Source organism: Rhinolophus sinicus, linkage group LG05 (assembly GCF_036562045.2).
Source record: "Rhinolophus sinicus isolate RSC01 linkage group LG05, ASM3656204v1, whole genome shotgun sequence".
Classification (NCBI taxonomy): domain Eukaryota; kingdom Metazoa; phylum Chordata; class Mammalia; order Chiroptera; family Rhinolophidae; genus Rhinolophus; species Rhinolophus sinicus.
This window is the reverse complement of record NC_133755.1, coordinates 37,758,175-37,770,319: the sequence shown is the minus strand read 5'-3', so window position 1 is coordinate 37,770,319 and position 12,145 is coordinate 37,758,175. Positions and strand designations below refer to the sequence as shown.

Here is a 12,145-nt window from a genome sequence, read left to right as displayed (position 1 = left end):
CTTGCTAAGGATTTGGACTTTTTCTGTAAAGACACAGATAAGTCGTATTTCAGAATGAAAATCTAAGGTGCCTGTAGAGGATAAATTAAAGGGAGCAAAAATTAAAAACAGAGTGTACCTGGGGTATTTATCATTGTAATTACTTTAAAGGAATTTTTCCTAACAAGGAAGAAAGGGTGAACATGTAAGCTATTTAAGTTTCAGCTTCAATTTGTTTTCCAAAAAAAGTCTATATGATATATAAATATAAAACCCATGGCAACTGCTATGTGAACTACTATAATACATATAGTTAGGGATATGCTTAATGTTGCATTTTATTATTTGACTACATAGTAACTCATAAGAAATTATATTAAACTGGAACTTATTTTGTCCTTATTGAATAATCTTATTAGGCAAATCAAGCAGGGCTTGGATGTTCATTATAAAACAATACATGCTGGCATTCCACACATTCACCGAAATGGAATTCGCTTACTATGTTAGATTCTATAAATCTAATCATTTACATTTGTCATTGGTCAATCTGATATTTCTTAGAAAGGAGACTGTTCAGTATAAGGCCGACCCGCACTCTGAGAGCAGCAATCAGTCTCTCCCTGAAGGACCCCGGGAAGCACATTCCTGGGGTTGCAGAAATAAAGCACCAGAAGTTCTCCCTGTTCCTCTCGTATTCCAAGATTTCAGGGGAAATATTTTAAAGTGTTTTCTTTCCTGATCTAATACGAGAAGCTATAAACAGTTAAGCGGTACTCATTTCCTTTCAAAATTAAAAACTGTTGAAAACATATTGAGTTGACAGATTTTTCACCTCTGTCAGACAGTCCCACAGAGCTAGTCCTTAGTTTCCTGTGGTGGGAGTGACATAGTGAGACACACGACAAGTAATGAAATCCAGGTAATCAGGTGTTACTGAAAAGTGCACTTGCATTTAGTTCACACTGGTGTGGCTCTCTTTTAGAGAGCATAGTTGAACTCATACCATTTAAGGGCTTTTATAAAATTGACCTTGGGTAAACACAGAAGAGCAGCCCAGTACAGTCATCTAGTAGAGCTGGATCATGTTAACTCAGGGTCAAAATAAACTTTCTTGGAGCATTTATGAAGACCAAGGTCATTTAAGTGAGGAGGTTTTTTCCTTCATCTTTCATATCTTACCTTGTATAGAACTTTAAAATAATTCTAGAGAATTCAGGACCATCTCAGTTCAGGTGGCCATGGCATTTTCTGTCAGTGAGCCCTGTACCTTCCATTGCAAACCCAAATAACATTGAGAAGGTAAAACGTATCCACACTATATGTCATTACCAAAATTTAATTAACATGGTGTTTTCCTTTTCCTGTTCTGGGACAATAAAGCTAAATGCTATCACAAAGGAGTAATACAAAAATTGAAAGTAAAGACATTTTGTGACTTTATTGCCTGTTTCTCCAGTTGAAACTGAATGCGGTATTCGGTTTCGTTGAAGGATATGGAAAGCACCACTGGTGAGCTTTACTGCGGCAGCACGAACCTGCTGCTGCGGTTACGTCATTCTCCTTTGTATCCATGTCAGAGATGCTGGTTTTGGTTTATGTAATGTTTTCTTTATCTGCAAATACTGTGGCTTATAAAAACAGTTTGAATCCTTACAGCTTCCCCTACCCAAGCTTCTTTTTTATATGAAAGGTAGTTTAAAATTTTTGACATGCTACATAATTTTCAATAAAAAACGTTTAACTCCTCCAGATTTTTCTTTTAGTTTCAGAGAACAATAATTTTATAGTCTTAATATGATGCTGGTCTTAATATGAAGCTGAAGAGATAGAAAACCAGACACTTGTGCGTGCTGCAAATTCCTGTTTTTAGTCCAAATATAATCTTTGTAACTATTGGCAGTAGAGGTCTTCCCTCCCTCCCCACTCTGGCTGGGCACGGCAGAGAGGGCAGGGAGGTTGTTACCATATCTGCTCAGAAGTTTTCAGGCATAAGGGTTTAGAAATGTTCACTGAGGATTTCAATGAGATTGTAAGTTTAAAATCAGCAATTACAAAATCCATAGATTCTATCCCTCCCAAGGACTGTGTACTTTCCTTTGGACTATTTTGGCATAAAAAGGGAACACTCAAATAATGCACAAGTAGTTGTATTATATCTTCTAAGAGTGCATTTAAAACGTTTAAATTGTAGACAGGAACATAAGATGTAGTAGTTTAGTTGTTGCATGCCCAAATAGAGATGTTAAGGCATGTTCCCCATAGTTCGTCATTTATTCAAAATTGGGTTTGGACAGGCTCTAGTTTTATTAAATTTGAATAGTCAGTTTTGTCATTTTGTTGCTATAACAGCAGCACAAAGAAAAAAAATAGCCCCAACAGCTTTGTTAGAAGTCTACCTACCACAGCTCCCTCCTTGATCCTTTCTAGGCTTCCTGCTTTCCTAACCTCAATTCTTTGTTCTTTTCGGATGAAAACAAGCTGACCCTTGCTAAGTATCTTCTTGTGCAAAGGCTCACAGACAAATGCAGTCTTTATAAAAGATTCCACAGTTGAAATGTGAACCGGTGAGATTTTAGGGGCCCCCACAGGAACTTGTGTTCTAGCATTGAAAAATCTCTTGTGAAAAAGCATTAAGACTATTTGCTTTGTTTCACTCGTTCATTCATTCATTCATTCATTCATTCATTCATTTGTATGAACAAATATTTATTGAGTACTTGTTAATGTGGAAAGCAATATGAGTAATTCAAGAATGTGGAAAGTACACTCTCTGTCTTTAAGGAATTTTCAATCTTGAAGAAAAAAAAAAGTGTATAATGTGCATTCAACAAAGAGTCAGCCTGTCAAAACTGGATCATTTATCTATTTTTTCATTGTACAGATGAACGAATTACAGCACAGAGAGGTGAACCGACCAGCACAAACCACAGCGCTGGCGCAGACATCACTGGGAGAATGGAAAGACCACTGGCTGTCGGGCAAGCCGCTTACTCCATCACTCACTATTTATATGATCTTGGACAAATTATTTAACCCACTGAGCTAAGCCAGACGTCAAAGGACTGATCTGGGTTAAAAGGCTCAGAGAATGAAAGCCGACTCCCTTCAGGTCTGCTTTCACTAGATTTACTGTGATCCAGAAGCAGGAAGTATAAAGCATGCGTACAAGATAAGGATAAAAGTGATCTGACGCAGCTTCTCGATGCCTCCCTAGCTCCTCACAGGCCCTTGGACAAAGTCCAGTGGTCAGTGCAGCTCTCACGGAGTCACAAACCTGTCAGGGCTAGGACTCCAGAGCCACAGTTCCACGGCCTTTCATACTCAGACTGCCACAGGGAAGCACTTTGGGTGTCCATTCGTTGCTGCTGCTTCAGAAGGTGTATGGGCCAGCTGCGCCCCACCATACTTGCTGAACTGTTTCCTCACCTACGGTCTTTATAATATATATACCCAGGGCTTACTCTAAGCCCTGGCAAGACGGCCTGTGTTCAGTGCCTAGTATGGTACCTCACCCAGAGAAGGTATTTCATAGACGGCTTTCTTAGCTGAGGAACTGAAAGAAGGATGCAAGTTTCCTGACTCTCCAGCCTAACGCCCTTTTTAATACACAAATAATGGCACCTGCCACTTAGTAGGTATTCCCTTTGTGCCATGGAATGACACATTCAAGGGTGAGAGAAAACTATGGTAGTTTGCAGAAAGCACTGCATGTCTATAAATCTTAACAAACATGTTTAAATTATTAGCCTATATTAGTTTACCAGAGTGACCAGGTTTATAATGAATTTACCATAATTTGGGGCTTCCTTTATCGTGGTAACTACCAGCTCAATAATACAAGAAAAAGAGAAGAAATTCCATTCGAAATTGCAAAAAACAAAACAAAACAAAAAAGGGGGTGGAATAAACTTAACAGAATTGTCTATGACATTTATAAAGAAAATTATGAAGAATTTTGTGAGCCGTATATAAGAAACCACAAAACTGTATTGGAATATATAAAACAAGATGAACAAATTGAGGTATATACCATGTTATTTTATAGGAGCACAAATTTCACCAACTGAGGTTATTTACTGTTTGTTAAAATTCTACACTAACAAAGAAATCATGCTGCAGCAGTTCCTAGGATATCCTAAAATATAAAGTAAATTGTTAGAATAAAGCAGTGTGGGACATACAGAAATTAAGGTATTATATAAGTATCATAAAGTTAGGGAAAAATAATAATTATTTAATAATTGCCTAATTATACTTCAATAATTGCCAGGATAACTGCCTAACAAACACAACAGAAAATGATTTAGGTCAGTTCTTATACTGCATACCAGAGTAAGCCCTTAGTGGATTAAAGAGTTAAATATATGTTTTAATTCTTAGCAAGCTTGGAGAAAAAAAGAATCAAATATTTATGAAATCTTTAGAGGGACAGTATATTTGAAAAGCTTTTGGCAATAATGGAAATCACAAAGGAAAATACAAATGGCTCAAATACATCAAGGGAAAAATTATAAACTAACAAAACTAAAAGAAGAAAAACACAATTGGGAAACATTTATATTATCATGATTGAAAATTTAGTATATATAACATATTAAAAAACTTATTCAAGTCTTCAAAAATATTAAAACTTCAAGAGATAAATGCTCAAAGGATATAAACATAAAATTCACCTACGAAGAAATGCAAGTAAATTATATACATTAATAAGTTCTTCGAAGGATATTTATACTAGCAAAAAACTGGAAACAAACAAAAGGTCCAATATAAACTACACTATATCAACTCAATAGACTATTATATAGCCATTAGAATTATAATTATGAATACTGGAAAAAATGTTTTTATTTAATGGTGGAGGGGAGCCCAATAATAATTCCACTTATTGTGCACATTGAAAAACACAAAAATGAAAATCACTATTGAGATAGAACAGTGGAATCATTGAGAATATTTTTTCTGTAAATAAAATTGGGAAGGAAGCAGGAAACAGCTATACTAGTAGTTGAAAAATACTAGTTGTTAAACATTCTAGATTCTAAAACCTAGTGTTGTTTTTTTCCCAACATTTAGATGAAAGCAAAGAATTAGAAGGAAGCAGGAATATTAGTGTCAAATGGTCAGTTATTAGGTTTCCTAGAGTAAGGATCTTTTATCACACCAGAACTTTACAGAAAGCACACGTTTACCAAAGGTGCTGGAGAATGCAAGAACAACACCTTGAGAAGCAAGTGTATATGATGTTTGCCACACCTTTTTTCTACAGAGCCTTGTTCAGGGCTGTTGATACCACGTTTGTCTTCCTCTTTCCTGATGTTCCATTTGTTTTACCATAATACTTGTTTTAAAAGTTTGCCTAGGGTTAGACAAATGTCTTCATTTTTTTACATGTGAATTTCCTTCTTGTAACTCCCAATATATTTTAATTTCTTTTGGTATCCTTTTTCTTCTCCTTGACTGCTTCCCATATAAAGGCATAATTTAGATTACCCTGAAGAATCCACCAAAAAATTAATAGAATAAAATAATTCAGTAAAGTAGCAGGATACAAAATTAATATGTAGAAACCTATCACATTTCTATACACTAGTAACAATCAGAAGGAGAAATTAAGGAAAATCCTGTTTACAATTGCATTTAAAAGAATAAAATACCTAGGAATAAATTTAACCAAGAAGGTGAAAGAACCTGTAATCTGGAAACTGTAAGACATTGGAGAAATTGAAGATGGCACAAGTAAATGGAAGCATATACTATGCTCATAGAGAGGAAGAATTAAAATCATTAAAATGTCCATACTACCCAAAGCAATCTACAGATGTTATGCAATCCCTACCAAAATGCCAATGGCATTTTTCAAAGAATTAGAACAAATAATAATGTATATGGACCCCCACAAAAGGCCCTGAATAGCCAAAGCAAATTTGAGAAAGAACAAAGTTAGAGGTATCATGCTACCTGATATCAATTTATACTACAAGACTACAGTAATCAAAAAAGCATGTTACTGGCACAAAAATGAACACATTGATCAATGGATGAGAACACAAAGCCCAGAAATAAACCCACGCCTGTACGGTCAGCTAATCTACAACAAAGGAGGAAAGACTATACAATGGCATAATGACAGTCTCTTCAACAAATGGTGCTGGGAAAACTGGACAGATGTATGCAAAGAAATGAAAGTGGACCACTCTCTTACACCATATACAAAAATAAACTCAAAATGGGATAAAGACTTAAATGTAAGGCCTGAAACCATAAAACTCCTAGAAGAAAACATAGGTGGTAAACTATTTGACATCAGTCTGAGTAACATATCTTTGGACATGTCCCCTTGAGCAAGGGAAACAATAGCAAAAATTAACAAATGGGACTTCATTAAACTAAAAAGCTTCTCCACACTGAAGGAAACCATCAACAAAACAAAGAGCACACCCACTGAGTAGGAGGATATATTCACAAATGATATATCCCTTAAAGGGTTAATATCCAAAATATATTTTAAAAACTCATACAACTCAATAACAGAAAATTAGCAATCTGATCAAAAAAAATGGGCAGAGGACATGAAAAGACATTTCTTCAAAGAGGACAGGTGGCCAACAGATACATGAAAAGTTGCTCAACATCACTAGTCATCAGGGAAACGCAAATCAAAACCACAATGAGCTATCACCTCACACCTGTCAGAATGGCTATTATCAAGAAGTCAATAAATAGCAAGTGTTAGCCAGAATATGGAAAAAGAGAACCTTCATGCATTGTTAGTGGGATTGCAAATTGTTGCAGCCACTACAGAGAATAGTATGGAGGTTCCTCAAAAAAACTAAAATAGATCTACCATGAGACCCCACAATTCCACTTCTGGGTTATCCAAAGTATGTGAAAACACTAATTTGAAAAGATAAATGCACCCCTATATTTATTGCAGCATTATTTACAATAGTCAAGATATGGAACCAAGCCCAATGAGAGATGAATGGATAAAGATTTGATGTATATATATATGCAATAGAATTATCACACAGCAATAAAAAAAAGAATGAAATCTTGCCATTTGCCATAACACAGATAGACCTAGAGTGTTATGTTAAGTGAAATAAGTCAGAGAAAAAGACAAATACCATATGATCTCACATATGTGGAATCTAAAAAAAGCAAAACAAACAAACAAAAGAAAAACAGACTCATAGAAACAGACCAAATGGATGGTTCCAGAAAGCGTGGGGAGACAGGGGGGTTGAAGGGAAATACAGTCAATAATATTGTGATAAGTTTGCATGGCGACAGATAATTACTAGAATTAGTGGAGTGATCACATTGTAAGGTATAAAAATGTTGAATCACCCGATTGTACACGTAAACTAATATAGCTAATATAATATTGTATGCCAACTATACTTAAGTAAAAAAGTAATACATTAATAAAAGGAAAGTCCCCTTATTTTTCTGTCCTGCGTTTGCCTTTTTAAAGATGCCTTGAACGCTATGTAGAAAGGTATTGTGTGTAAATAGACCAAAGTCCTGAATTGCAGCACCTCAATGAAATTTTTCATTCACTAAAATGGGAGAAAAGACAAAGGAAAACACACTGATTCAATCCTGGCTTTTTGACTTTACTAGTCCAACAATCTCATTTCAATTACTGAAGGCTGCAGAATGATTAAAATCAAAATATACAACTATTTGATATAGTTCATATGTAAACTTTTGAAATGAAAATGAATCTTAGTTGAAAAGTTCAGGTAGGGAGGAAGGCATTTAAAAAGAATTAAACATTGTGGTTCAAAGTAACTATGGTTGGCAGAAAGCTAATGCTTTCTATATTGTGTCTTAGGCACTGTCAGTGACTGGAGTTTTCTATATTTGTGTTTTTTAAACACTCCTTGAAAGCCATAAGTGTAATATGAGCATTACTTGGACTTTATTTGAATTTATCTGAATTTCAACAGCTACCAACAGATGTGCTCAGGATGAATAGGGCCCTGATTCCCAAACACCACAGTGTTTCAAATCTATTTTAGACTCTGAAATGAGAGCCGATTCCAGGAAGACAGCTCTGAACCTTTTTCGCAGCTGCAGAAATAACTCCTCTTGGTACCCCTCTGATCTACACCAAGAGAAGCTGCTTAAATAGATGTTCTTTTGCCAACAATCATCTTACCATTGTAACCCATAAATGGAAAAATAAACTGAGGGCTCCTCTTCAGAAAACCTATTCTCACATCCCCCAGAAGAAGGTAGATAAAGATAACCATGGAGTTCTTTTAACTCCTTTCTCATTTTCCAAAATGATTTTAATATTTTATTACCTCAGTGAGCTTATCAAATGGGGCTTATACATGAACAATTAAGTCACTATTAACCTTCTCCAAAATAAGTCATTCATTCAGGGTTCTAGCACTATCCCTCCTGCCCCTCCCAGCCACCCCTCCCACCCGCATCCCCTCCAACCCCCCCGGCCAATTTCTTGGGACTCTGTTCCATTGGTTAATTCCCACTTGCCTAAACCATTCATTCTCCCTCCCACTGGTTTCCACCCTTCACATTAGGATGTACAAGCCCCCCTCATTGGAAAGTAAAAACCTCTAACCCGAATTCACCTCTAGTTATTGCCCTGTCTTATTTCTTCTCTTCACACCCAAGCTTCCGGAGTTGACAAATCCCTAGTGCGTCAAATGGAAACTCTGACATTGCTTTCAGACATAATAACATCTTTATTAGGTGCCTCTTTGTGCCAGGCAATCTTCTGGGCCTTAATTTTTTTGGTTGATTAAAAAATGCATGAATAATTCACGTACATTATAACAAATCAAATAATACAGAAACAGATAAAGACAACATCCAGCCTTCCCGGTCCGAACTCCATATCTTATTTGTCAACCACCACAAGAGATAAGAATTATTGACCCTATTTTATAGATAAGAAAATTGAGCCTGAGAAAAGCTCAGTGTATGCTGCAGTGTTTATGATGAAGGGCGTTGGGGCCTGACTGCCTGAGTTCATTTCTTGACTTTGTCATTTAGTATATGCTCATGAGCAAGTTACTTACTATTTCTGTGCCTCAGTTTTCAAATCTGGAAAATGGGACTAATGATAGTACCTAGCTCCTAGTGTGCAATGAGGATGTAATGTGCCAAACGCAAGAATATTGCTGTTTCTAAAGAAAAACAAATGATCAAAAAGAGATTATTTTAAAGTGACAGCGGAGAAGAAAATACTAGAAATGAGGGCAAAACTCTGTTCACCATTCTGTCACTACTATAGTGTTTGAAAGAGTTTTTAAAGCAGCTGTAAACATTTGCAAAAAATACACTCCTATTGCAATGATGACACCATCAATGCACTTTCTTTTTTAAGAGCATACTATTTTTTAAAAGATCCAACACTATTTTAATTTTTCATGACTAATTAAATTTTATTCATTTGATATAGTATCAATTTCATTATGTTTAATAATTTTATCTCAGTTACACTAGGATTGTGTATACCATTTAGATATTATAAATATATTTTACATAATGTTTTATACTATATTTTTATATAACAGCTCTGTGTATCCCTGGATGATTTGGGTCACCCCTGCCTTCTCGCTCTACCACCTTGGGGCCAGTCTGCCCCGCCAGCACCCTACCCAGATCTTTAGCCTCTTAGTTTCATTAGGACCATCATGTGTATTTGTTATGAGTGCTATACTAGCAGAAAATGAACAAATCGTAGTTACTAACTTTCCCAGGGTAAATCATTACCCACACCATGGTAACTCAAATATTTTCTGTCCACTTCGCTATATTTATATACTATTTCTAAGTGGCAATAGAGATGACTGCAGCTGTAAAGCTACTTGGTTAATTCCTCAAAGTCTTTTTTTTTTTTTCTTTTCTTTCTCTCTCTCTTTTCTATTTTTTTTTTTTTTTTTTTTTACTATTCCCTTTCCAAACAGTTTAATGGGCTTTCTATGGGAAACAGAGGAAATTAACAAAGTAGACATCTCCTTCTGTCTACCAACATTCTTTCCAGTCTTAAGAAAGTAACATTTCATTAAGGCCCTCAGCTTTATAAATGAGGTGGCCTGGTCTGATGAACAATAGCTCTGTGTGCTAAATCACTAAACAAACACACTTGTTTTAAGAATTTAAGTCAAGAGTTAGAGATGCCTTTTGAAACAAGTAAGAACTGAGTAACATCTGAGGAGTCAAAGGAAAATAAGACTATACAATTCACAGTCTCTCTTTATTCACCTTTTATTAACTTTATCTTTTAAAACACTATGCTATTTCTGGTTCCCAGAGAATTTAAACACTTCACAATTTTATGATATGCAGATTTGTGGCTAAATTGTACTCTTCCTCAAAAGAGTACTTTTTTTCCTTTCTTTCCTTTTTCTTTCTCTTTCTCTCCCTCCCCCTTCCCTTTCTCTCTTTTCAAAAGTCTCTGTTTCTGCCTCTGGTTAACTAGGTATTTGAGAGATTTTATATTAGCTCTCTTTATTTTCCCTTAAATTTTTTTTTTTTTTTAATAGCCAGATTGTTTCAAGCCCCAGGTTAAAATCACATTTTGCTCTTTTCAGTAGTTTCTAGTCCATACTCTAGGACACAATCAGAATGGCAGATCCCCCCCCCAAAAATAACATTTCTCACTGAACTCAGATATTGCCACTACTTATTTTCCAATTTTAAAAAACATATGCTCCTTATTTTTTATCAGTTTTATATATATATATACACATATACCGTGTTTCTTCAAAAATAAGACCTAGCCAGACAATCAGCTCTAATGCGTCTTTTGAAGCAAAAATTAATATAAGACCAGGTCTTATTTTACTATAAGACTGGGTATGATATGATATGATATAATATGATATATGATATGATATGATATGATATGATATAAAATACCGGGTCTCATATTCATTTTTGCCTCTTTAGTATCTCAACTCTGTTGTCCAACAGTTATCTCGAACTTAACATGTCCAAAAGCAAACTTCTGGTTTTCCTGCAAAGATATGCTCCATCACAACCTTCCCATCTGTTTCTGGCAACTCCATCCTACCAGCTGCTCAGGTCAAAATCCATGGAGTCCTCCTTGACTTCTGGCTTCCTCTTATACCCCATATCTAATCTATCATGAAATCATGTTGGCTCTACCATCATACTATATCCATCATTGGTACCACCGGGTCTGAGAAACAGCATCTTTCACCAGGATTACTTTGATAGCCTCCTAAAAGACCTCCCTATATCTACCTTTGCCCCATCTGCTCCCTCCCCCACCCCACCTGTTCTTCACCCAGGAGCCAGGGTGATCCATGTAAAACATAAATCAGATTTTGAATCCTCTGACCAAAATCCTGTAATGGTTTCCCATTTCACTACAAATAAGAGCCAAACTTCTCACAATATCACATAAGACCCTATTGATTTGGCCACTCTCATTCACTCTGCTCCAGTACCACCTATCTCCTTGCTGTTCCCTGAACACCCTCGGCATGCCCGTCATAGGACCTCTGCTTAGCTCTTCTCTCTTCCTAGAATGTTCTTCTCCAGAATATCTAGCTAACTCCTCATCTTCTGTGAACCTTAGCCCCAAACTTACCTTTTTAAGAAGGCTTCCTCTGATCACTCTATTTAAAACTACAATCTGTTCCCTACTCTTTACCCCCAGAACTCTCAGTCTACTTACTCAACTCTACCTTTTGTTTTTTTCATAGCACTTATCACTTTCTAATATGTTTTAATGTTTACTTGTTATTGTTATTATTTATTGTCTTTCTCCTCTGCTAGAAACTCCAAGAGGGAAGAAATCTTTGTTCTGCCCACCAGTACATCCTAAGTGCCTAGAACAGTGCCAGGCATGCCACAGACACACGATACATATTTGTTGACCTACTACGTGAAGGGGCCCTCGCCAGATAAGGAAGCCAGTGGCGATCCCCAGGCCCTTTGGGTTTCAGTCTGGTTAACGTGTGCCCTTGGGAATACTCCCCCACAAGGTCCCCTCCCACCTCCTGTGGGACCTGTACTTTGGCAACAGCACTGAGTATACCTTCGAGTTTTTCTGTGCTGTTTCTGCACCCTCCCTCCCTTCAAACCTTTCCGTTCACGCAACTTCAAGATTAAGACTTTCGTGGCCCTGCTCCTCCACCCATTTCCACATGGT

At 36.4% G+C, this 12,145-nt stretch overlaps 1 protein-coding gene and 1 long non-coding RNA gene across 4 annotated transcripts in view; one reads left to right on the top strand and one right to left on the bottom strand.

Annotated features, from left to right (window-relative positions):
- LOC109439275 (uncharacterized) overlaps window positions 1–7,429 on the top strand; it is a 160,129-nt gene extending 152,700 nt beyond the window's left edge. For all 3 annotated transcript variants that reach the window (XR_012496354.1, XR_002136473.2, XR_012496355.1), the window contains exon 4: window positions 2,864–7,429. This is a non-coding gene — a long non-coding RNA (uncharacterized LOC109439275). The remainder of the gene's footprint in view (window positions 1–2,863) is intronic.
- The window catches only part of ACYP2 (acylphosphatase 2), a 109,788-nt gene that overhangs the window by 21,917 nt on the left and 75,726 nt on the right, over window positions 1–12,145 (bottom strand). The gene's annotated exons all lie outside the window — the stretch shown is intronic.